The sequence below is a fragment of the Nematostella vectensis genome, chromosome 12 (assembly GCF_932526225.1).
Source record: "Nematostella vectensis chromosome 12, jaNemVect1.1, whole genome shotgun sequence".
NCBI classification, from domain to species: Eukaryota; Metazoa; Cnidaria; class Anthozoa; order Actiniaria; family Edwardsiidae; genus Nematostella; species Nematostella vectensis.
This window is the reverse complement of record NC_064045.1, coordinates 14754610-14780050: the sequence shown is the minus strand read 5'-3', so window position 1 is coordinate 14780050 and position 25441 is coordinate 14754610. Positions and strand designations below refer to the sequence as shown.

Sequence of the window (25441 nt, the reverse complement as noted above, 5' to 3'; positions counted from 1 at the left end):
AGGGTGGGCGCACGTGGCAGACCACTGCTGAAGCACTATACAGCGTTATACAAGCTCAAAATGAAAACCACATGAGGTGAATATAAGAGTCGCGTGGCAGAAATTAATTGGACACAATAGGACAGGTAAAATATATGTTTAAAGGAAAGATGAACAAGGACAAATCACTAGAGCAGAGAAAGGGCTTTCAAAATGGCTCCGCGATAGCTCCGGTAAAAGCGAAGCTGACCTGAATGATTCAAATGAACCCCATCTCTCGAAAGAAACTTACTTGAAACCCCCTTATGAAACCAGCAAAAGACATACTCGATCGGCTCTAATAGCCTACGAACGAGTTGATTAAATTGGGTGACTTTAGCATTAAAAACGCTGTACGAACTGCGAGGGATAACCAAGCAAAACCCCACAATCTTAACCCCAAAACGATCGCGTAAATAGCGAACTAAAACCTACTGAATATAATTATCACATTATTGTTATTATATTTTCTTTTCAGACATTTAAGGAAGAGTCATATTTCTTCCTTTTTCTTCTCCCTATTGACTATTTTTATGCAATTGATGCTCTTTGCTATTTCCCCTCTACACCAAAAATAAATTAATGAACAGATTTGATTTTTAAATTAGGAATTTTCATTTTTTACTTTTACTTATATTTTCTTTTTAGGATTTTCTTTTTAAGTCTCTTGCCCATTACATTTATTTTAGATGTTTAGATTTATTTCATTGGAATAGTTAGATCCAGGGTTTCTCAAAACACCAAAATATAATGCATTACTGGATGTATATTTGTAGATATTAATTCCCATGGGGATGGAAAATCACCACTTAAAATGGTACATTAAATCTTCAGCATTGCATCTTATCTAAAATTGTGTCTGACACTATATTCCATCTTTGAAATCCTGTTTCATCCATTGTTCTTCGCAAGAACAAAGCTTGTCAGAATGTAGCTTTACAAATGTACATTAATGGAACTTTTATTAAGGGGAAGGGTTTTTTGGGGCAAGATACTTAAACTTTATAACACTAGCAACAACCTTGTTCTTTTTCAATAATAGAATTCTGTTCACATAGCTTGGATAGCAAAGACATGGCCTTTTTAGAGGCCTGTGGTGGTGAAAGGGTTAAGATAATGGGAAAGGGGAAATGTCAAGAAATGCTCAATCAAATTATTTTTATTACTGTTATATTTTTTTCACCAAACCTTTCAAGTAGAGTCAATTCACTTTATATCTCCTCTCCCGTCGATTATTTTTTAGTCAATTGATATTCTTTGATTCCTCTCTACCCCAAACATAGATCAATGAAAGGGTTTGGTTTGAAATTAGAAGTTAGCATTTTCAATCTGTTTTTTCTTCATTGCATTCATTTGGGAGTAGGCCACCAACAACAAGGCCACTATATGGTAAAGTAGGGTGCACCAATATGTAATGCATGAAAGGAGATATATTTTTGAATTTTAATTTCCAGACATTTATCAGAATATTTGGTCCAATGAAGGAGAGAATCGCCACTAAACCAATACATAAAAATCACAGTATGGCATCTAAACAGTCTAAATATATTATTTTGAATATTTGGAATGCTATTACATCCATGACATTTTCTGCACAAGGGCAAAGCTTGTGGGAGTATTGTTTTGATTAAAAAAAAGATATTCATAATGGAACTCCTATGATGGGACCATTAGACTCTTGAAAACTTTGACAGCCATATCCACACCAGGAATTGTGTTTGTTAACTTTGATGTACTGCATAATTTAAATTATTGAATAAGGCCTGGATCCATTTGGTTGGTGCAATAAATAAATCTCAGTAGAGAGCAGGATCCTAGATCCCCCAATAATACCTTTGATCAGTCAACACAAAAGGTGTTTATGCTGGCTCCGCTTTTAGGCAGTGCCTAAATCTATATATTACGTGACGTCACTTAGAATAGGATGCACTCATGAAAGCATGGCTGACACAGCTCGGACCTTGTAAACTACGTTGTTGTTTTCTAATAAATATTACCTAGAAAATCGAGACACATGTTCTTCTTCTTCTTTTCTTCTATTATTTCTCTTTTTTTATTTGTTTCTTGTCTTTTTTGCTTGATTTTTCGCTTTGACTAGTTGTTTTTTTCGGGTATGAAAAAAAAGGACATCGGTGTTTGAGTGATGTTTTATTACTATATATAAAAATTGATTAAGTAGATGTGTTTTAAAAGGGAACTTTACAATACATTTTTGTCTACAATAATATAAGTATAATATACAATAACAAGGTGTATCGCCCCTGATAAATATTACCTAGAAAATCAAGACACATGTTCTTCTTCTTCTTTTCTTCTATTATTTCTTTTTTTTTATTTGTTTCTTATCTTTTTTGCTTGATTTTTCGCTTTGACTAGTTGTTTGTTTCGGGTATGAAAAAAAAGGACATCGGTGTTTGAGTGATGTTTTATTACTATATATAAAAATTGATTAAGTAGATGTGTTTTAAAAGGGAACTTTACAATACATTTTTGTCTACAATAATATAAGTATAATATACAATAACAAGGTGTATCGCCCCCGGTAAATAATGATCTTCCCCTAATTGCCATCAGTCTCGCTAGAGGTACCTTAAACATACACTGGTGGAGAAGCTGGTTTAACGTTGTTTCTTTCCATGTCTGTTCTGGGCGGGTTTATTTTAGCTTAAAATCTGCATATAGAGGTTTATGATAAAACAGGTCAATCGCATCCCCAACTCGAACATTCCTGACATCACCTGGTGGACCGTTATACATAAAATAGTCCACCATGTCATCCATTGGCTTACCCTGGGAGCCCTTTGTGTACAGGTTGTACTGGTTTGATCCTTCTTGAACTACTTCTTCAGCTTTCGCATACTTAAGATTGAAGCCACCTCCAACAAGAACTTTGCATTCTGCTTTGTTGCAAACTTCATCTAGCAGTATTAGTAACTCACTAAAAATGTTTTTCTTTTTCTCATCTCTTAGGCCCCCTTTTCCATCTTTTCTATTATAACGTCCGTGATAGGAAGCAACCAACAGGTCTAACGACCTTTTTTTTGATTTGCAGCGTCCGACATACAACCTTTCAAGAAATTCCTCTTCATCCGATAACTTGGCATTTTCTTTAAGGTAAAGATGGGTTATGCCAAAGGGCTTGACTTCTATGTTATCTTCATTGAAAACGATGCATGAACAGCTTTTGTTTGTGTCATTCACTGCCCCCTCTGCACACTTAAAAGACGGTGGTAAACTATTCTCGAGCTCTCTAGCACTTGAACACTCTTGCAAAAAAACAAGATCGGGTTTTTCTTCATTCAGCAGGTCGACCACTTTTTCTCTTTTCTGTTGAGCGAGCCCTTTTCTTTTTTTGTCGTCTTCAGTGTGTACTTGTTCTTTTTTGTCGTCTTTTTTATGTTTCCCAATATTTATACTCATTACCTTGAAGACAGTGCCTTGTCCCAGGGTCATACCTTTCAAATCAGCGGCCAACGAACTGACCGAGTCTTCCGAACAACTGGCCGAGTCTTTCGACGAACTGGCCATGTCTCAACTGGAAATCTGGTAGGATAGGATGACTTGACTCGTTATAATCTAAAAAAGATAGAAATAATGAGTATATAATCATACGACTACACTATTGTAATAAAACGTTATTATTTTTTAAAAAATGAGATCGAATTAATGTAGCATAACGATGCGCACATCATTTTATCTCAACTATCTATTTTTCCTTCCGTTTTTTCCCAACCTTTTTGCTATCCGTCTAATCCATCGTGTGAAAACTAAATGTGTGTCATTTATGACTCCATGATCCTGATGATTTTTCAGTCAGACCGCTACAACCGTCGAGGCGATTGGAAGTCGCTTATACGAGGGAGGCGTTTATTTCAAAATCTGTTTTATCTCTAGATAAAAAGGGCTTATTTACAAAAAATATCGACACCCGAGACAGGCTAAGTTTTTTTTTTATTCTACATACAAAAAGATTCGGACCATTGCACATCAAATTACGATGAACTCAATAGCTATAATCAGATACAAATAAAACACACAGTCCTAAAACGGCATTTCTGCTGTATCAGGGGCTCATAAATAGGGGCGTCACTCATGTATTGTAAATTTGGTATGGCCGGTTTGGTAATCACACTATTTTTAGAAACAACAATCCCGCAAGAACTAGCCAATCAACGCAGGGGTGCGCGGGCGAAAACCATTTCGTGACAAGTGATGCTTCATCCGCTGTTTCAAATGCAAACTTCTGCACTAGTCCAGAATCTATTACAACGTGGTTAAACAATTCACTTTGCACTTTCCAAGATCCATATGAGCCGAAAAGCATCCGCACTGGATGAAAAGTGCCGATTCCTTCATCAAGCTTGGATTTTCGACTGGAAGATGGCAAATACATGTGGAGGATTTTCACTTGTTGCAGGAAACACCGAGTGTTGTGGGCTTAACTCGATCAAATCAGACACGAAACCAATTTCTAACAACGCTTACATTGTTCCGCCTTCACGACATTGCAAAAGACTTTCTTCACTCTGTTTCCGGAGGAGTTTCTAGCGTAGTTTTTCGCGGCACGTGGAGGTTGTTTCAAGTTTGTCCTCATTTTCGTCGCCACCGCACTTTCTCGGCGTACACTTTTTGTCTTCCACTGATTGAAAACATTGCTTCTTGTGGTTGCTCTCGTCTGATATAAATTCTGATGCTCTTTTTCTAGACTCCATATGAACTAACGGGCATTCGTTCAAGTGTGGAGGGGCGATGTTCCGCTAAAGCGGCTAACTAATCCGGTATAACGAACTTTCGCCATTACTGGATATTGTGCGGACCAAATGGAAACAGATACAAAGACGTGCGGGATCCTTGTTTCTGAAGATAACACGATAACCCAATCGGCTGTTAGTCTCCTTTGCAGCCCCCAGCGGTCGGAGTCACACAACACTCCCCGCCCGTAGGGGCTACTCAGATTCGAACTACATTCATTTCCCGCTTTGATCCAATCAAATTTTTGGTACCATATTTCGAGAATCGTTCGCGCCATGGCAAGCAAGCCAATCACGATCCGTGTATTATCATTCAAATAAGACGCATGAGAACCGACACCTCTTGCAAAAGACTTTCTTCCCTCCCATACAAATGTGTTTATGTTGGGCATTCGGAATTCGCACCTTGCGCGTTCCCTAGAGGTTCACTCAGGCCTATATATTTAGCTAATTCTATTTCGTCATCAGCCTAGGTCGTGAGGGGCTGGTACGAGAGAGCGTAGCGCCAAGCATCAATCAGTTGTGTCGTGCTTTCGCATCGTTTGGTTTACGAAGAGTGCTTCCCTATATTCTTCAGCTTTTACGTGTTTTTCCAATCACTCTTTTTATAAAATAATCGTCGATACAATCAGTGGAACCATCAAGGAATCGTTTGAGGTAGTTTTTCGACATTCTGGTTGATTAATTCTACCCAATTTCTTCGTTCGGGTTTTTTCCCGCCCTTTTTGCTATCTTTTTCTACAGGAAGGAACAAGATGGGCGACCAAAACGACCCGAAGGAAACCGAAGAAACGACTTCTTCTACTGCAGAAACAGGATCCAATTCCTTAGTAGCCGTCCTAAATAGCATGCAGGCTAGCATGCAGAGTAGTAATAAACTGCTCAAAGAGCTTGTGATCCAAAAGAGATCACGCTCGCCTAACCACGAGCCACGGTCAAAACGATCGAAGGCAAATCCCCCGGCTCCACAGAGAGCAATAAGCCCAACCTCCTCAGATGAGGAACCAGAACCAGAAGCTTCTCAGAAAGCAAGTTCTTCACGTCAACATGACGCTAATAATCTCACTGAAGATTATGATAAAGTTAGTCTCTTTGGCGGAGACATTGAAAACGATGAGGGGTTACTAGAGCTCAATTCTGAGCTAGACGAGTCCGAGGTTGGGGGTGACAACAACAGTTTGCTTGACCAAATAAGATCAGGTATAAGTGGCTCAGTGGATACTGGCCCCCCAGTGTCAGCTAAATTAGCTGAATTGGTTAATGAGAGTTTTAACATAGAGTAGCCTACAGAACAAAGAAAACAACTCTTGAAAAAATTCAAAAAACCCTCGAATTGTGACAAGGTACTTTGTCCAAAAATAAATGAGGAGATCTGGTGTAAGCTTAACACAATTGCTAAACGCTCTGACCTTAAATATCAGCCCTGCAGGACACCTTAGTAAAGGTATCAATTGCAATGATTTGCACAACTGAAAAATTGCTTGAGCACAGGGAACATAGAACAATCCCTAACTACAAAGAGCTGATAAATCCTTTGTCAGATGCTGTGGCTCTTGTAGGGCATGTAAACACTGAATTATCTTACAAGCGAAGGGAATTAATGAAATTCTACTTAAACCCTGAGTTCAAGCCATTGTGTTCGAGGTCTCGTAAGCCTGGGCAACTCCTCTTTGGTAATGATTTACCAAAAACATTGCAAGAGCTCAAAACGACTAACAAAATCATGAATAAGAGTTCTGAGGCCAAGCCCTTTAAAAGGAGCAGCAATATGACTGCTAGATCTGGGAACAATTACCCCCAAAACAAGCCTTTTTTGCCAGGCAGGGGGAGGGGCTACAACCCTCCCCGGACGATCTCAACAAACTCAAACATAGCCAAGAAAAAGTTCACGAGGAACTAAAGGATTTGAAAAAAACAGGTAAATATATCATTCTTTCCTATTTATGTTGAGTCTACTCTGAAACAATACCTTAACACAAAGGTTGAGCATTTTAGAAGTGGACAGTTATCCTGTTTCTTACCACAATGGCAGGAGTTAACATCTGACCCTCAAATTCTAAACACAGTGGTCGGGGAGACAATAGATTTTGAATCTGAGCCTGTCCAGTCATCTTACCCTCCTAATTCTATATGTAAAGAACATGTTGCCCTTGCAGAGGCAGAAATTAACTCACTTATGAACAAAGGTGCAATTATCCCATGTGATCATGAGTTGGGAGAATTTATATCCCCAATATTTACAGTCCCTAAAAAAGATGGAAAGGTAAGACTTATTTTAAACTTAAAAAAGTTGAACTCCTTTATTGAAACATCCCATTTCAAAATGGAATCTATCCATTCAATTTTGGACCTAGTAACCCATAATTGTTGGATGGCAAGTCTTGACCTCAAGGATGCCTACTACAGTGTACATATACATCCAGAGTTTCAAAAGTTTCTCAAGTTTAAATATAATGGAATCCTCTACAAATATTCTGTTTTCCCAAATGGATTATGCACATGTCCACGAAATTTTACAAAATTGTTAAAGCCACCCTTATCCCATCTAAGGCTCAAAGGCCATATCATAGCAGGGTATATTGATGACCTCTACATACAGGGTCAGACATTAGAGGCATGCACACGAAGTGTCATTGACTCTATTGAAATGTTTGAAAGTCTTGGCTTTGTGATACACCCAGAAAAGTCTTCTTTAATACCTAGTCAGCAGATTACATTTTTGGGGTTTCTCATAGATTCCATGTCTATGACAGTAAGACTCACAGAGGAAAAGAGAACCAAAATTAAGATGCTCTTGGTTGAACTCATCAAAACGCGGATAGTAAAAATCCAAGCCATTGCTAAGCTATAGGGCACATTATTTCCAGCCTCCCAGGAGTTAAATATGGAGGCTTATATTACAGAAATCTGGAAATGGAGAAGGCCCATGCCCTTGATTTCAAAAGGAAATTTTGAGTCCTCTATGATAATTTCTAGTCAGGGAATGGCTGAATTAGATTGGTGTGTTAACAATATTGACATTAGCTTCAATGATATTAATCGCCCTCCAATAGACATTACCATTTACTCAGATGCCTCGCTTCAAGGGTGGGGCGCTGTAATGGCCGACACCAAAACTGACGGAAGGTGGTACCCCTGAGAGTGAGCAGCATATTAATTATTTGGAGCTTCTTGCAGCCTTCTTTGCTTTGAAATGTTTCCATGCCTCATTGGCAGGCAAACATATTAAGCTTATGATAGATAATACCACTGCAGTGGCCCTTATAAATAACATGGGTACATGCCACAACAAAGAATGCAATGCACTCGTAGTTCAAATCTGGGAATTTTTCATTTCACACAATATGCTTTGGATAACAGCAGCTCATATTCCTGGAGTTGATAATCATGAGGCAGACAGAGAATCCAGGCATTTCCATTCACAAGATACCGAATGGATGCTTAACCGAGATAATTTAGACATGGCATTGAGCAATCGAAATTTCAAACCAGAAATTGACTTATTTGCCTCTAGGCTTAATAAGCAGTTTGATGCCTACTGTTCTTATCGACCAGACCCAGAGGCCTCTTTCATAAATGCCTTTACCATTTCATGGTCTGATGAGAAATTCTACTGCTTTCCACCTTTCAGTTGCATCTCAAAGGTTTTGCAGAAAATCATCCAAGACAAAGCGATGGGAGTGATGGTTGTTCTGTTCTGGCCAAGCCAGACTTGGTACCCACTGCACAAGAAACTGACCCTTCTTATCTGTCTATTGTCCGGCAACAACTGACTGGACTAGGATTTACAGAGCGATCTGTGAAGATTATAACTTCAGCTTGGAGGGAAGGGACTACATCACAATATCAGACTCATTTAAAAAAGTGGCTCCAGTTCTGCAAAGAGAGAAAATGTGACGTAATCTCGCCCAAATTGTCATTTGCCCTTGATTTTCCCTCCATGCTACATGAACAAGGGTTGTCGTATGGCTCTGTCAATACAGCCCGAAGCATGTTGTCCTCCATTCTGCAGCTTGATGCATCATCATCGGTGCCATTTGGACAGTTACCTATCGTTAAGACATTTATGAAGGGCATCTTTGAACTTAAGCCTGCCCTCCCACGCTACGTATCTACTTGGGACTTGAGTGTTGTCCTAGACTGGTTTCGCAAGGGCGAAATTGTTACATCCCTTACTTTAAAGGAATTGACCTTGAAGCTTACATTTTTGCTAATTTTGTTGAGTGGACAGAGATGCCAGACGATCTCGTTGTTTTCTCTGGAAAATATGAAACTGTCTGACTCTAGCTGTACCTTCACAGTAACCGAGAAGATTAAACAAACTCGGACAGTGCACCACATTGCTCCTATTGTTTTTCTGGCATACCCAGAAGATAAGAAACTATGCATAATGAAGTACTTAAAGGAATACCTCCTATGAACTGAAAACCTACGTAATAATTGCAAGCAACTACTTTTATGTCATGCAAAGCCTCATGGCCCTGCAAGTACGGATACCATATCGAGGTGGTGCAAAGCAGTGCTCGCTTCAGCAGGTGTTGATGTTTCTCAGTTCAAAGCTCATAGCACCAGAGCCGCATCCACATCGTTCTTGGCAAACAGAGAGGTTAACATCCAAGATATCATGAAGTCGGCAGGCTGGTCTAGCGATAAGACATTTCAGCGTTTTTATCACAAGCCTACGGAGCGCACCTTCAACTTTGGTAGCGCTATACTTCCCCTAGGAGGTCAACATAAGTAAGTAATGTGAAACATGCTACCACATTTTTATTGTTTATGGATCTACAGCCTAGATGTTGTATAATGTACATCCCGCTTGTTGTTATAACCACTGTTTTATTGAAGTGAATTTTGCACAGACTGGTTGTGTTATTAATGTCCGGTACTGTTGCATCATGGGTAACATCTGTTCCCGCATCTTATTTTTCAACGATGCCTCAATAACTGCTCTGAAATCTCGTACCAGTCCCTCACGACCTAGGCTGATGACGAAATAGAATTGGAAATTAAACGAGACTTACCTGGAAGCCGAAGTTTGGTTGTGATTCTATGAGTCATCAGCCGGGAGTGTAGGGAGTGGTACGCCCACCCTTGTTATGCCCCACCCTCTGGGTATTGGCTCTGTAGTTATTGAGGCGATTATTGTGCACTCTAAAACCTGATTGATGCTTGGCGCTACGCTCTCTCGTACCACTCCCTACTGATGACTCATAGAATCACAATCAAACTTCGATTTCCAGGTAAGTCTCGTTTAATTTCCAATTACATTCGTCTTTCACTTGACCTTACCAGTTTGCATAACGCGTCGTTGTTTCGGCGTGCGATTATGGGAGACGAACCTGCTTCTAAGGAAGACTTATCCGATTTTAAGAAATTTGTTCTTGATGAACTGTCCTCACATCAGAACAAAATACTTTCTGATTTCCACAAAGCCAAGGAATCTGCCGACGAGGCTCTTTTTACGTCAAAGCAAGTGAAGGAGCTCAGCCAAATCACGTTAAAACATCCCGGCGACGACAGAAATTATAAATTCAATCGAGAAGTAATCGAAAAGCTTAAGTACTCAAAGAGCTCATTACTTCTAATCCAAGTGCCCTATTAGTCCTGGAAGAAGCAATAAACCTGCTAAAGGAAAGAAACAGAAAAATACGTTCAGCCGATTCTTCCGAGGGAGGCTGGTTAACTGTGAAGCACTACGAGTCAAACCTGATTTCTTTGGGAGAAGAAGACGATAAAAAGTTTAAGTCTGCAGAAAAACCGGTTTTGAAGGATCAAGAGAAAATTCGACGTAGGAGAAATGTGGAAAATCTTCAAGGCAGAAATTTCCGAGGTTCTCAATATAGACCTTAGTCCTCCTACCAACCATGGCAATCAACCTACACAAGTGACGGACAGCAACCGCCTTCCAGACCTTACTACAACCATTGCGAGTTCGGAGGCCAATACTCCAGCTCCCGATCCGCTCCATGTAGATACTGTGGCTCGCCCTCACACTGGTGGCGCGATTGCCCCGTACGACTTGGCAAACAACATTTCGCCTCAACCAGCACAACAACATTCCCTCCCCAGCCAAGTCGCCAATGAGCCTTCGTATCTTAGGGATTTAAAGTATAGCGTCAGTCAAGGATAGACTTAAGATTCACGCACCTTTTTGGGTTAGCATCGATGCATCCAATTGGATTTTAGATGTTATTTGTAGTGGTTATAGAATTCCCTTTGAGAAATATCCCTCTAGTGTTGTCTTACCCAATAATAAGTCGTCACTCGCCCATTCTGATTTTGTTGATCAAGCCATTTTGGATCTCATTCAAGCACGTTCTGTACTTGAAGTCAACCGCCCGCCTTATGTCGCTCGTACTTTTCTGAATTATATTCATCTTTCTGGTTACATGTTAAAATTTGACATGAAATCTGGTTACCATCATGTCAATATTTGCCCGGAATTTTTGTATTTTTCTTGGTTTTCAATGGCCTCTCCTTAATTCACCATTCCCGATATATTTTGTTTTTACAGTCTTGCCTTTTGGCTTAGCCTCTGCGCCTTATTTATTCACTAAATTGTTTTGTCCCTTAGTTCGGCACTGGCGTTCTCAAGGTATTCCCATCGTTCTTTATTTAGACGATGGAGTTGTTTGCCTTCCTACCTTTATTCAAGCACAGCGCGCGTCTTGCATAATCCAACAAGACCTCGCTTCAGCAGGCGTGGTTATTAACGATCAAAAGTCTGTCTGGATTCCTCAGCAATCCTTAGAGTGGCTTGGGGTACTTTGGGATCTTGACTCTAATGTAGTTTCTATTCCTATTAGGCGCATCAATGGCCTTATTAAAGCACTCAATTCTCTCAGAGCTAAGTTCCCATTTGTTACCCCTCGTGAAGTCGCTTCTGTTACGGGGAAAATCGTCTCTCTTGAAATGGGAGTCGGGAACATTGCTTTCCTCATGTCCAAGTTTTTGCAGTCTTTTGTCAAGCTACACGGTGATCAATGGGATCTTATATTTGATTTTTCTGCATACAAATACTCTTTAGAGTGTTCTAGAGAAATCGAGTTTTGGCTCGATAACTGTAATAAGCTCAATGGGCGTGCCCTAACAGAGTACTCAATACCTACAACTATTGTTTATTCCGACGCCAGCGCGTTGTCCTGTGGAGGATGTGTAAGACAAATTGATTCAGAAGAATTTGATTTATACTTCCGTGCTTTCTCTACTTTAGAGGTTAATCTAGACAGCAATGCCAGAGAGTTACTCGCAATTTTATACGGCCTCAGATCGTGTAGGCACTGTCTTCTTGGTAAAACTGTCAAAGTGTTTACAGATAACCGCAATGCTGCTATTATCACAGCTAGGGGAAGTAACTCGTTACGTCTCCACTCGTTAGCGCTTCAGATTCTGGAGTATTGTTTTCTTCACAACATTTTTCTTGAAGTCGAGTGGATCCCTCGTTCGCTTAATGAATATGCCGATTCCATAAGTCGTATTGTTGACTATGATGACTGGGCTATTTCTCAAACATTCTTTTCCCACGTTAGTAAGCTCTTCGGGCCGTTCGAAATCGACCGTTTCGCATCTTCACTCACAAATAAGTGCGCACGTTTCTACTCCAAGTTTTGGTGTCCTGGTTGTGAAGGTGTAGACGCCTTTTCTACTTCTTGGGAAGGCGTTAATAACTATTTGGTACCACCCGTGTATCTAGTTTCACGTGCTATCAGTCACTTAGAAGTGTCTGGTGCGACAGGCGTTATCATTGTTCCCAAGTGGACTTCTGCTAGCTTTTGGCCTTTTCTTTTTCCTTCCGGAGACCCTAGACATTCAGTTTTTCAAATTATTGAATTTTCGGATCCTACTGGGATTTTTCACAGCACCCATCTTAATTTTCCTACCATTTTTGGTATGCATTCCTTTATGTCTCCAGTCTTAGTTGTTTACCTAGACGCTAGGTTTTCCTTATCAACTAGGATCACCAATGCTCCATAGCTGAACATGAATGTTGCTTACCAAGTAAAGAATAGTAAGCTTTATAGCTAATAATGATTATTTATAGCGATAAAGAACACTTCATATATAGCTATGAATGAACGTTTTATAGCAACAAATGAATGCTTTATAGCAATAAATGAACGCTTTATAGCGATAAATGAATGCTTTATAGCGATAAATGAACGCTTTATAGCGATGAATGGATGCTTTATAGCAAAGAACAAACGATTTATAGCGAGTAACGAACGCTTTATAGAGAGTAACGAACGCTTTGTAGCGATTGATTATCTCTTAATATTTTTCTGTACATAGTGTTACTATTTAGACTTCATTTTGAGCCAATAAAACCTGTACCATGTTAACCATCTGTCTTATTATTTACAATTCCTAGATTTCATGAAGCTATGGCACCATCTGATCCAGTACTAAGCCAACTCGCCTTGCGCATCCCCAGAATCATTTCGGATTCCAAGTCTCCAAGTAGCCTCAAGCCGTACTTTGGTTATTTCAACAAAAAAAAAAAAATGGAAAAGCTGGGGTTCCAGTTTTCCCGAGATTAGATATTTCCCAGCCACTGACATTAATTTCGCCTGATCCTTTATATTTTTGGTTCAGTTGGGTTGTTCCTTATTTACCATTCAGCAATCTTTCTATAGCCTAAATTACTTTCATAACGCTTGTGGCGCTGTCAACCCATGTGAAAGCAAATTTTTGCGTTGTATTTTTGGAGGCTGCAAGCGCAGGGATCGTAAGCCAGTTACAAAAACTGGCACCCAACTTTCTTATTCTAGGCTCATGGAAACGGTCCTTGCCAAGTTCCGCGCTATAGGCGTACTCCCAGGTAGTATTGGCTTACATTCTTTGAGAATAGGCGGAGCATCTGCTTCTGCAAGTAATAACGTTTCACACCAAATCATCAAACAACATGGTAGGCGGAAGAAAGACACCGCTAAATATTTGTACTGTCGTATGAATCTTCAAAATCAGCTCTTAGTCACCTGCTCTATATGTTTGTAATCAACTCAATTTACTTATACCACCATTTTTCTCACCAGATCTTTGTTGCTTGACCTAAACTGGTACGCGTCACTCCTCACACCTTGTGTGTTGTTTATGTAGAATATACAATATAAACATTTTCTGTGCGAAGGATCGCAGAGACTAAGCACAGAAATGTGTTTATGTTGGGCATTCGGAATTCGCGCCTTGCGCGTTCCCTAGAGGTTCACTCATGCCTATATATTTAGCTAATTACATTCGTCTTTCACTTGACCTTACCAGTTTGCATAACGCGTCGTTTTTTCCGGGGTTGTTTTTCCCCAGTCTTCTGCTAGTTGATACATGAACATGTTTGTATATTTTACATTACATCTATACTTGTAATATCGTCTCCAATAAATTGGTACGCGTCACTCCTCACACCTTGTGTGTTGTTTATGTAGAATATACAATATAAACATTTTCTGTGCGAAGGACCGCAGAGACTAAGCACAGAATACTGGAGAGTGACGCCCCTATCTATGAGCCCATGGTTGCATATATACTTTCACGCGCGGCTGAGGGTTGTGCGCAGGTATCATATTTATGCATTGTATATGCATAGCATTTTTGGATTCCTTTATAAGAGATGAAGCACCCCCTCTGATCGTGCATGAAAATAAAGTGTATTAAAGCTTGTCTGGATAATATACTTTAATATCATCAACATCATTTGTACAGAAATTTTGATAAGGCCATTACTCCCATGGTTCTAGCAGTTAGAAACCAAAACCACATATTTGAAAAGGATTTTTTCTAGAACATCGGTGTGATTGTTTATCCCTTTGGGTATATCAGCCATGCATGCATCTTTCTGAGCGACGACGCAGAACGAGCTCCTCAAATCTCAATTAAAATATAATTCAGGTGAAGTATATTCTAAAACTTTTAACATCCCCAGCTACACGGGGTAATTTTCAAGCACGTCCTAAACTGAAAGGTAGAAACTTTAAATCGGAGAACAAACAGTATTAGGTGACGGCAGCAGCACAGCATAGGGTACAATCCATACTTCAAAGGCGACGACTAAGAGGCAATTTGCATAAACAAATAACTTTTAAAATGTCTGAACTCTGCTTCATCATTATTAGAGGCAGTTCTCGATAACGCATTACAGGTATCCGCAAATAATGCACCAGTCAATTGACAGCCCGGCCCCGGTGATTAAATATATACTTGCAGTTTTGTAGATTTCTAAATAGTATACGATAAGGATATAACCCGATAAGTCAATAAATAAATGAATTAACTCAATTATGTATTGCATTTATTTTTTATGAGCTCTATCTATAAAAGCAAGGTGAAACGTGTTAAGTGAAAGTCAGCGTGTAACGTTACTATACTTAAGTAAAAGTCATTCTATAAATTGTATGCGCCGTCTGGTAAAAGACTTACTTCCGTGTACTTAGTATTATATAGCTTAAGTGTGAGCTTGTTGATCGATCGTGACTCATGGAACTACAATTTTGATCAAACTAAGTCGACGGCAGTTGGAAGAATTTTGCTCGAATTGGCTTCTTTTTTAAAAACAACAAATGATCAAGACTACCATTGCAAATATTAAATGGAGGTCAAATTAAGAACCGTGGTGATCCTAGAACCTAAAATTTCTTAGAACCTAAACAGAACCGAAACAGAACCTAATAGTAAGGGGGGGATATGTTAATAACAAAAAAATAAAAATTACCTATTTTCTGCATAGAAAATACAGAGTAGGGCTGGAAATACGTCAAAAAAAACTTACAGCGATTTTTGCGCTATTTAGCGGATTTAGGCTAAATTTCTATTTTAGTCATCACTATCTATGAGCCCATGGTTGCATATATACTTTCACGCGCGGCTGAGGGTTGTGCGCAGGTATCATATTTATGCATTGTATATGCATAGCATTTTTGGATTCCTTTATAAGAGATGAAGCACCCCCTCTGATCGTGCATGAAAATAAAGTGTATTAAAGCTTGTCTGGATAATATACTTTAATATCATCAACATCATTTGTACAGAAATTTTGATAAGGCCATTACTCCCATGGTTCTAGCAGTTAGAAACCAAAACCACATATTTGAAAAGGATTTTTTCTAGAACATCGGTGTGATTGTTTATCCCTTTGGGTATATCAGCCATGCATGCATCTTTCTGAGCGACGACGCAGAACGAGCTCCTCAAATCTCAATTAAAATATAATTCAGGTGAAGTATATTCTAAAACTTTTAACATCCCCAGCTACACGGGGTAATTTTCAAGCACGTCCTAAACTGAAAGGTAGAAACTTTAAATCGGAGAACAAACAGTATTAGGTGACGGCAGCAGCACAGCATAGGGTACAATCCATACTTCAAAGGCGACGACTAAGAGGCAATTTGCATAAACAAATAACTTTTAAAATGTCTGAACTCTGCTTCATCATTATTAGAGGCAGTTCTCGATAACGCATTACAGGTATCCGCAAATAATGCACCAGTCAATTGACAGCCCGGCCCCGGTGATTAAATATATACTTGCAGTTTTGTAGATTTCTAAATAGTATACGATAAGGATATAACCCGATAAGTCAATAAATAAATGAATTAACTCAATTATGTATTGCATTTATTTTTTATGAGCTCTATCTATAAAAGCAAGGTGAAACGTGTTAAGTGAAAGTCAGCGTGTAACGTTACTATACTTAAGTAAAAGTCATTCTATAAATTGTATGCGCCGTCTGGTAAAAGACTTACTTCCGTGTACTTAGTATTATATAGCTTAAGTGTGAGCTTGTTGATCGATCGTGACTCATGGAACTACAATTTTGATCAAACTAAGTCGACGGCAGTTGGAAGAATTTTGCTCGAATTGGCTTCTTTTTTAAAAACAACAAATGATCAAGACTACCATTGCAAATATTAAATGGAGGTCAAATTAAGAACCGTGGTGATCCTAGAACCTAAAATTTCTTAGAACCTAAACAGAACCGAAACAGAACCTAATAGTAAGGGGGGGATATGTTAATAACAAAAAAATAAAAATTACCTATTTTCTGCATAGAAAATACAGAGTAGGGCTGGAAATACGTCAAAAAAAACTTACAGCGATTTTTGCGCTATTTAGCGGATTTAGGCTAAATTTCTATTTTAGTCATCACTATCTATGAGCCCATGGTTGCATATATACTTTCACGCGCGGCTGAGGGTTGTGCGCAGGTATCATATTTATGCATTGTATATGCATAGCATTTTTGGATTCCTTTATAAGAGATGAAGCACCCCCTCTGATCGTGCATGAAAATAAAGTGTATTAAAGCTTGTCTGGATAATATACTTTAATATCATCAACATCATTTGTACAGAAATTTTGATAAGGCCATTACTCCCATGGTTCTAGCAGTTAGAAACCAAAACCACATATTTGAAAAGGATTTTTTCTAGAACATCGGTGTGATTGTTTATCCCTTTGGGTATATCAGCCATGCATGCATCTTTCTGAGCGACGACGCAGAACGAGCTCCTCAAATCTCAATTAAAATATAATTCAGGTGAAGTATATTCTAAAACTTTTAACATCCCCAGCTACACGGGGTAATTTTCAAGCACGTCCTAAACTGAAAGGTAGAAACTTTAAATCGGAGAACAAACAGTATTAGGTGACGGCAGCAGCACAGCATAGGGTACAATCCATACTTCAAAGGCGACGACTAAGAGGCAATTTGCATAAACAAATAACTTTTAAAATGTCTGAACTCTGCTTCATCATTATTAGAGGCAGTTCTCGATAACGCATTACAGGTATCCGCAAATAATGCACCAGTCAATTGACAGCCCGGCCCCGGTGATTAAATATATACTTGCAGTTTTGTAGATTTCTAAATAGTATACGATAAGGATATAACCCGATAAGTCAATAAATAAATGAATTAACTCAATTATGTATTGCATTTATTTTTTATGAGCTCTATCTATAAAAGCAAGGTGAAACGTGTTAAGTGAAAGTCAGCGTGTAACGTTACTATACTTAAGTAAAAGTCATTCTATAAATTGTATGCGCCGTCTGGTAAAAGACTTACTTCCGTGTACTTAGTATTATATAGCTTAAGTGTGAGCTTGTTGATCGATCGTGACTCATGGAACTACAATTTTGATCAAACTAAGTCGACGGCAGTTGGAAGAATTTTGCTCGAATTGGCTTCTTTTTTAAAAACAACAAATGATCAAGACTACCATTGCAAATATTAAATGGAGGTCAAATTAAGAACCGTGGTGATCCTAGAACCTAAAATTTCTTAGAACCTAAACAGAACCGAAACAGAACCTAATAGTAAGGGGGGTAATTGTTAATAACAAAAAAAATAAAAATTACCTATTTTCTGCATAGAAAATACAGAGTAGGGCTGGAAATACGTCAAAAAAAACTTACAGCGATTTTTGCGCTATTTAGCGGATTTAGGCTAAATTTCTATTTTAGTCATCACTATCTATGAGCCCATGGTTGCATATATACTTTCACGCGCGGCTGAGGGTTGTGCGCAGGTATCATATTTATGCATTTTATATGCATAGTATTTTTGGATTCCTTTATAAGAGATGAAGCACCCCCTCTGATCGTGCATGAAAATAAAGTGTATTAAAGCTTGTCTGGATAATATACTTTAATATCATCAACATCATTTGTACAGAAATTTTGATAAGGCCATTACTCCCATGGTTCTAGCAGTTAGAAACCAAAACCACATATTTGAAAAGGATTTTTTCTAGAACATCGGTGTGATTGTTTATCCCTTTGGGTATATCAGCCATGCATGCATCTTTCTGAGCGACGACGCAGAACGAGCTCCTCAAATCTCAATTAAAATATAATTCAGGTGAAGTATATTCTAAAACTTTTAACATCCCCAGCTACACGGGGTAATTTTCAAGCACGTCCTAAACTGAAAGGTAGAAACTTTAAATCGGAGAACAAACAGTATTAGGTGACGGCAGCAGCACAGCATAGGGTACAATCCATACTTCAAAGGCGACGACTAAGAGGCAATTTGCATAAACAAATAACTTTTAAAATGTCTGAACTCTGCTTCATCATTATTAGAGGCAGTTCTCGATAACGCATTACAGGTATCCGCAAATAATGCACCAGTCAATTGACAGCACGGCCCCGGTGATTAAATATATACTTGCAGTTTTGTAGATTTCTAAATAGTATACGATAAGGATATAACCCGATAAGTCAATAAATAAATGAATTAACTCAATTATGTATTGCATTTATTTTTTATGAGCTCTATCTATAAAAGCAAGGTGAAACGTGTTAAGTGAAAGTCAGCGTGTAACGTTACTATACTTAAGTAAAAGTCATTCTATAAATTGTATGCGCCGTCTGGTAAAAGACTTACTTCCGTGTACTTAGTATTATATAGCTTAAGTGTGAGCTTGTTGATCGATCGTGACTCATGGAACTACAATTTTGATCAAACTAAGTCGACGGCAGTTGGAAGAATTTTGCTCGAATTGGCTTCTTTTTTAAAAACAACAAATGATCAAGACTACCATTGCAAATATTAAATGGAGGTCAAATTAAGAACCGTGGTGATCCTAGAACCTAAAATTTCTTAGAACCTAAACAGAACCGAAACAGAACCTAATAGTAAGGGGGGTAATTGTTAATAACAAAAAAAATAAAAATTACCTATTTTCTGCATAGAAAATACAGAGTAGGGCTGGAAATACGTCAAAAAAAACTTACAGCGATTTTTGCGCTATTTAGCGGATTTAGGCTAAATTTCTATTTTAGTCATCACTATCTATGAGCCCATGGTTGCATATATACTTTCACGCGCGGCTGAGGGTTGTGCGCAGGTATCATATTTATGCATTGTATATGCATAGTATTTTTGGATTCCTTTATAAGAGATGAAGCACCCCCTCTGATCGTGCATGAAAATAAAGTGTATTAAAGCTTGTCTGGTTAATATACTTTAATATCATCAACATCATTTGTACAGAAATTTTGATAAGGCCATTACTCCCATGGTTCTAGCAGTTAGAAACCAAAACCACATATTTGAAAAGGATTTTTTCTAGAACATCGGTGTGATTGTTTATCCCTTTGGGTATATCAGCCATGCATGCATCTTTCTGAGCGACGACGCAGAACGAGCTCCTCAAATCTCAATTAAAATATAATTCAGGTGAAGTATATTCTAAAACTTTTAACATCCCCAGCTACACGGGGTAATTTTCAAGCACGTCCTAAACTGAAAGGTAGAAACTTTAAATCGGAGAACAAACAGTATTAGGTGACGGCAGCAGCACAGCATAGGGTACAATCCATACTTCAAAGGCGACGACTAAGAGGCAATTTGCATAAACAAATAACTTTTAAAATGTCTGAACTCTGCTTCATCATTATTAGAGGCAGTTCTCGATAACGCATTACAGGTATCCGCAAATAATGCACCAGTCAATTGACAGCCCGGCCCCGGTGATTAAATATATACTTGCAGTTTTGTAGATTTCTAAATAGTATACGATAAGGATATAACCCGATAAGTCAATAAATAAATGAATTAACTCAATTATGTATTGCATTTATTTTTTATGAGCTCTATCTATAAAAGCAAGGTGAAACGTGTTAAGTGAAAGTCAGCGTGTAACGTTACTATACTTAAGTAAAAGTCATTCTATAAATTGTATGCGCCGTCTGGTAAAAGACTTACTTCCGTGTACTTAGTATTATATAGCTTAAGTGTGAGCTTGTTGATCGATCGTGACTCATGGAACTACAATTTTGATCAAACTAAGTCGACGGCAGTTGGAAGAATTTTGCTCGAATTGGCTTCTTTTTTAAAAACAACAAATGATCAAGACTACCATTGCAAATATTAAATGGAGGTCAAATTAAGAACCGTGGTGATCCTAGAACCTAAAATTTCTTAGAACCTAAACAGAACCGAAACAGAACCTAATAGTAAGGGGGGTAATTGTTAATAACAAAAAAAATAAAAATTACCTATTTTCTGCATAGAAAATACAGAGTAGGGCTGGAAATACGTCAAAAAAAACTTACAGCGATTTTTGCGCTATTTAGCGGATTTAGGCTAAATTTCTATTTTAGTCATCACTATCTATGAGCCCATGGTTGCATATATACTTTCACGCGCGGCTGAGGGTTGTGCGCAGGTATCATATTTATGCATTGTATATGCATAGTATTTTTGGATTCCTTTATAAGAGATGAAGCACCCCCTCTGATCGTGCATGAAAATAAAGTGTATTAAAGCTTGTCTGGATAATATACTTTAATATCATCAACATCATTTGTACAGAAATTTTGATAAGGCCATTACTCCCATGGTTCTAGCAGTTACAAACCAAAACCACATATTTGAAAAGGATTTTTTCTAGAACATCGGTGTGATTGTTTATCCCTTTGGGTATATCAGCCATGCATGCATCTTTCTGAGCGACGACGCAGAACGAGCTCCTCAAATCTCAATTAAAATATAATTCAGGTGAAGTATATTCTAAAACTTTTAACATCCCCAGCTACACGGGGTAATTTTCAAGCACGTCCTAAACTGAAAGGTAGAAACTTTAAATCGGAGAACAAACAGTATTAGGTGACGGCAGCAGCACAGCATAGGGTACAATCCATACTTCAAAGGCGACGACTAAGAGGCAATTTGCATAAACAAATAACTTTTAAAATGTCTGAACTCTGCTTCATCATTATTAGAGGCAGTTCTCGATAACACATTACAGGTATCCGCAAATAATGCACCAGTCAATTGACAGCCCGGCCCCGGTGATTAAATATATACTTGCAGTTTTGTAGATTTCTAAATAGTATACGATAAGGATATAACCCGATAAGTCAATAAATAAATGAATTAACTCAATTATGTATTGCATTTATTTTTTATGAGCTCTATCTATAAAAGCAAGGTGAAACGTGTTAAGTGAAAGTCAGCGTGTAACGTTACTATACTTAAGTAAAAGTCATTCTATAAATTGTATGCGCCGTCTGGTAAAAGACTTACTTCCGTGTACTTAGTATTATATAGCTTAAGTGTGAGCTTGTTGATCGATCGTGACTCATGGAACTACAATTTTGATCAAACTAAGTCGACGGCAGTTGGAAGAATTTTGCTCGAATTGGCTTCTTTTTTAAAAACAACAAATGATCAAGACTACCATTGCAAATATTAAATGGAGGTCAAATTAAGAACCGTGGTGATCCTAGAACCTAAAATTTCTTAGAACCTAAACAGAACCGAAACAGAACCTAATAGTAAGGGGGGTAATTGTTAATAACAAAAAAAATAAAAATTACCTATTTTCTGCATAGAAAATACAGAGTAGGGCTGGAAATACGTCAAAAAAAACTTACAGCGATTTTTGCGCTATTTAGCGGATTTAGGCTAAATTTCTATTTTAGTCATCACTATCTATGAGCCCATGGTTGCATATATACTTTCACGCGCGGCTGAGGGTTGTGCGCAGGTATCATATTTATGCATTGTATATGCATAGTATTTTTGGATTCCTTTATAAGAGATGAAGCACCCCCTCTGATCGTGCATGAAAATAAAGTGTATTAAAGCTTGTCTGGATAATATACTTTAATATCATCAACATCATTTGTACAGAAATTTTGATAAGGCCATTACTCCCATGGTTCTAGCAGTTACAAACCAAAACCACATATTTGAAAAGGATTTTTTCTAGAACATCGGTGTGATTGTTTATCCCTTTGGGTATATCAGCCATGCATGCATCTTTCTGAGCGACGACGCAGAACGAGCTCCTCAAATCTCAATTAAAATATAATTCAGGTGAAGTATATTCTAAAACTTTTAACATCCCCAGCTACACGGGGTAATTTTCAAGCACGTCCTAAACTGAAAGGTAGAAACTTTAAATCGGAGAACAAACAGTATTAGGTGACGGCAGCAGCACAGCATAGGGTACAATCCATACTTCAAAGGCGACGACTAAGAGGCAATTTGCATAAACAAATAACTTTTAAAATGTCTGAACTCTGCTTCATCATTATTAGAGGCAGTTCTCGATAACACATTACAGGTATCCGCAAATAATGCACCAGTCAATTGACAGCCCGGCCCCGGTGATTAAATATATACTTGCAGTTTTGTAGATTTCTAAATAGTATACGATAAGGATATAACCCGATAAGTCAATAAATAAATGAATTAACTCAATTATGTATTGCATTTATTTTTTATGAGCTCTATCTATAAAAGCAAGGTGAAACGTGTTAAGTGAAAGTCAGCGTGTAACGTTACTATACGTAAGTAAAAGTCATTCTATAAATTGTATGCGCCGTCTGGTAAAAGACTTACTTCCGTGTACTTAGTATTATATAGCTTAAGTGTGAGCTTGTTGATCGATCGTGACTCATGGAACTACAATTTTGATCAAACTAAGTCGACGGCAGTTGGAAGAATTTTGCTCGAATTGGCTTCTTTTTTAAAAACAACAAATGATCAAGACTACCATTGCAAATATTAAATGGAGGTCAAATTAAGAACCGTGGTGATCCTAGAACCTAAAATTTCTTAGAACCTAAACAGAACCGAAACAGAACCTAATAGTAAGGGGGGTAATTGTTAATAACAAAAAAAAATAAAAATTACCTATTTTCTGCATAGAAAATACAGAGTAGGGCTGGAAATACGTCAAAAAAAACTTACAGCGATTTTTGCGCTATTTAGCGGATTTAGGCTAAATTTCTATTTTAGTCATCACTAGCGTGAAATAATCAAAAGGCGGTCCTTCACATACACATAATAATAAAATAATAAAACTGAATAAAAAACACGGGGAAACGAATATGGATTTTGTTCGTATAAAAAGCAGTTGGGTAGGAACATTTTTTTCTTTCTTTCTTATTTTTTGTTTGTTTGTTTGAACAGATCAGAAACTGGTCCAAAAATTATGCAGACTCATGAGGAAAAAAAATCTTCTATTCTTATCGTGCAAAGAACGTCACTCACACAAAAAACGTAAATGGTCTCAAATAGCAAGCAACCTTCGCTTCGCCTTCAAAGCTAGAGGTGAATCTCTACCAAAATCCCTTATTTCCAACAATCTGGCGGCGTGAGGAACGGTCAATTCCAAGCCAAACATGTACGTCTTCGCCTTCGGTGCATAATAGACAACTACATTTGCAAACAGTAACAGCTATGCATCCGACTATCGCAGCACGATGTATAGGGACATCCAAACGAAAAGCAGCAGTTTTTTTTCAAGACATTTTCTTTTAATATGCAGACGTGCAGCATTCAGAGAGTATTTGCTCTTCGAATCTCCCGCGCGCGAAGGAAACGCAGATGAATGACATACGATGTTATTTTTAGGGCTCGTGATCTACGGATGTTGCAGCCAGTGCGACCTTAATTTGAGAATGTCTGATATAGTGCATAAATGTCATGGGACAAACTTGTCCACCTAAATGTCCCTGAAATCTCCTGAACATCTTGCTAGTGCGACTGGGCCCTAACTAAGTGCTAAATAGATAGATTAGATAGACTAGATAGATAGAAGAGATAGATTAGATTAGATAGATTAGATAGGTTAGATAGATTAGATTAGATTAGATTAGACTAGATAGATTAGACATTGGTTAGTGCTTGCTCATTGAAATAACAGAAAATAAATGAAAACAAAGTATGTAAACAAATATGGTTTAACCGGTGTTTACAGTAGTACTGTTTCTCTAATGTAACTGTTTGTGTTTTCATTTGACGCAATTGTGAAAGTCATATTATCTTGGTCTGCTTCTATTGTTATCAGCTAAAGAACCACATACATATAGTTTAGCATAAGTCAGGAACTGGTTAGACAGATTTTCAAGCCTAATATTTTGTACAACACATGTTTACGATAGACATTGGTTAGTGCTTGCTCATTGAAATAACAGAAAATAAATGAAAACAAAGTATGTAAACAAATATGGTTTAACCGGTGTTGACGGTTATTTATTATTATTATTATTATTATTATTATTGACGGTAGTACTGTTTCTCTAATGTAACTGTTTATGTTTTCATTTGACGCAATTGTGAAATGCATATTATCTTGGTCTGCTTCTATTGTTATCAGCTAAAGAACCACATACATATTGTTTAGCATAAGTCAGAAACTAGTGAAACAGTTTTTTCAATTCTGTACAACATATGTTTACAATAGACAGGCTAAATAATAACAGCTATGCTGATAAATTTGTTTTTAAAGAGAGCATTTCTTAAATTTTTAAAAATGCATACAACAATACTACAAATTAGTCATCAAACATGGGTTTGTTTTGATTATATGATAGCACCGACCAATGATTTGAAATAGGGAAAGCTTACAACAAAATTGGTTTTGTCATAACTATTAAACAAGCGACATTCGCACGGCTTACAAGATTAGTGAACTATACCGAAGAAAGTGTGTTTGCTTTGATTTACGCGCATAAATTTAAATTCGGTAGCCGAATAACAACATTTCGCTAAACCGCAATCGCTTCTAACTACGTCTAACTAAAATGATTTTAAGCGAAAACCCTACAACAGAATTGTACCCACTTGATATAAGTATTAAACAAGCGACATCGCGCGGATATGCCAATTATTTTGATCCCGGCCGCCGGTATAAAGTTTTTGTTTTGACTCGAATTTATAA

At 37.9% G+C, this 25441-nt stretch overlaps 1 protein-coding gene and 1 long non-coding RNA gene across 2 annotated transcripts in view; both read right to left on the bottom strand.

Moving 5' to 3' along the window:
* LOC5520198 overlaps positions 1-25441 on the bottom strand; it is a 40923-nt gene that overhangs the window by 10130 nt on the left and 5352 nt on the right. The gene's annotated exons all lie outside the window — the stretch shown is intronic.
* LOC116614400 lies at positions 9517-25013 on the bottom strand. The gene is made up of 2 exons (XR_007305249.1): positions 14025-25013; positions 9517-13632 (listed from the first exon to the last, which is right to left on the bottom strand). It is a non-coding gene; the product is annotated as an uncharacterized LOC116614400 (long non-coding RNA).